The sequence below is a fragment of the Artibeus jamaicensis genome, unplaced genomic scaffold, assembly GCF_021234435.1.
Source record: "Artibeus jamaicensis isolate MK-2021 breed Jamaican fruit bat unplaced genomic scaffold, CSHL_Jam_final contig_889, whole genome shotgun sequence".
In the NCBI taxonomy this organism is placed as follows: domain Eukaryota; kingdom Metazoa; phylum Chordata; class Mammalia; order Chiroptera; family Phyllostomidae; genus Artibeus; species Artibeus jamaicensis.
The window spans coordinates 6,545,221-6,547,501 of record NW_026522005.1 but is presented as its reverse complement, the minus strand read 5'-3'; the positions used below and the strand labels follow the sequence as shown (position 1 = coordinate 6,547,501).

The following is a 2,281-nucleotide window of genomic DNA, read 5'->3' as shown; positions in this document are numbered from 1 at the left end:
GCGGGACTGGGCATAGAGAATCAATGCCAGGTTTTCCCTCTCCCAGCATCGAGGGCGGGAACCATGGCCTCAGTGACCTTTGCATCTATCTCCAGTCCCAAGAGACACACCTGGCAATGGGAGCTGTTCAATACCTATCTGTTGAACTAACATGCAACAGAGACAACTGAAGATGATATTACAGGTAATATCAGATGCTATGGAGCTACGGGAGGGAAAACAAATACAGGTTTTCAGCCAAAAAAAATCCCTGCAAGTCAAGAGCAGCTGTTGAGAAATGGACAAGAGGAGAATGGGTAAGGCAGGAGGTGCCTTCATCACCACAGAAAAAAGAAGGTAAGAAACTAAAGATTGCCAGGACAAACATTTGGTTCTCTACTCCTTTCTTAAAAAAATAATAATACTTACCTGGCAGGGGGAAATACTATGATCACGATAATGGTTTTCCCAGGGCGAGGCTTAACCATCACCCTCTGGATGTGCTGACCCCTGAGATTTCCCCAAATGTGGAAGACTTGAGCGCATAATTTGTGGTTGTGGGGGACTGCATTCACCATCTCCCCTAAAAAAAAAAAGCCTTGGCTGGTGTGGCTCAGTGGATTGAGCACCCGCCTGTGAACCAAAGGGTCACTGGTTCTATTCCCAGTCAAGGCACATGACTGGGTTGCAGGCCAGGTGCCCAGTAGGGTGTGTGTGAGAGGCAACTACACACTGATGTTTCTCTCCCTCTTTTTCTCCCTCCCTTCCCCTCTCTCTAAAAATGAATAATGATAATATAAATTTCTATTAAAAATTTTGAAGAATTCTACAATATTTCTATGGTCATTTTCAGTCATAAAATATTTTTTACATCAATCCTCCCTTTTGTCAACAAACAGCAAGAATTTAAAACTTACTTGGGTGCAGGGACAAGAGGAGGAAGGAACTTGAAGGAGGATTAATCATCTAAAAGACATCAAGGAAACATTTTGGCATAGAACTCCAGAAACCAAAAGGTCCAAGTTGAAGAAAGATGTAAGCTTCTCTAGGGAAGGTTCCTTTCAACTGTTTTGAAAAGGTGAGCTTGAATGAGGCTCTGCCCTTATTTTAGCCTTGGATGTTTCGAAATCATGTAGCATTTTATAGTCCAAAATTTTTGCCATTTATTTGTTTTGGTGAAAGTGTATGAAGGGTTACAGAAGGGAATCCATATTTTATTTGGAACTAGAAGCCCCACGTAATCATTTAAGCTAAAGGTGAGTGGTCAACCATTTTCTATGTGGAAGAGGATTCTCTATCACAGGAGGAAAAGGTGTTAGTGTTTCAAGTCCTCAGAGATTGCTCCTAACGCCCTGGTCACAAGGTCCAACAGCTGGAAGGCCTTTATCAGGAAGAAGCACAGTGGAGACAGCCAGTGATGACACCAGGGTCCTGTTATCAAGAGAAGCCAGTGGATAGTAAGTTTCTACCTCGACATATTTTCTGATGGACTTGCTCTCCTTGGAGGAATAAAAGATAATAAACGTGAAATACTATCTTTACCATGTTTTCAAAACCTAATCGATTCTGAAGATGGGATTATGAATTTTTTATATTCTCTTCTTTGTTCTTTCTCTTTGTAACCCAAAGAAAACTGGATATTTCATAGTCAGTCTCATCACAGTTTTGTATGCAAAAGAATCCAAAAGAAGACATTGAAAAGCAATTTAAACCTGTATAGGAATATTTAGAAGAAAATGGGGAAGGGGTGTTAGATGGAATGAAATCTGGAGAGACTTCCTTCCTTCAATGTGTAATTTAATATTGCCCCTTTGCAATTCCATATAAAACTCCAGTCTTCTTCCTCTCCTTCCCACCCCAAACACTTGTTCTGAAATCTATTCTGTTCTTCCAATACGTCTGCACTCTCTCCACTAAAAACCAACCTAGTCTTTCTCTTTCTTCCAGTTCTGCAGTCTCACATTCCTCAAGCAGCACAGAAAACACTAGATCCTAACCTCCGTCTTTCCTAAGGTGAGGCTGCCAAGCTGGAAGAGAGAGACCAGACTAGCCGTGGGGAAAGCTGCTATTACTTATACATTAATACCTTAAAATGTCACCAGCTCTATCATATCTGTATCTGCTAATATTTTAATGAGCATGTGTAACTTTAATTGTGTAAAATTTTAATTTTCTTTCAATTTTATGTTGTGTTAATTTTAGGTGTACAGCTTAGTGGATAGACAATCATACACTTCACAGAGTGATCCCCCTGATATTTCCAGTACCCACTTGGCACCATATATAGTTATTGCAACACTGT

At 40.6% G+C, this 2,281-nt stretch overlaps 1 non-coding gene across 1 annotated transcript; it reads left to right on the top strand.

Annotated features, from left to right (window-relative positions):
* Positions 1-400: 400 nt before the first annotated feature.
* LOC119061664 (U1 spliceosomal RNA) lies at positions 401-565 on the top strand. The gene has a single exon (XR_005084828.2). It is a non-coding gene; the product is annotated as a U1 spliceosomal RNA (small nuclear RNA).
* Positions 566-2,281: the final 1,716 nt, after the last annotated feature.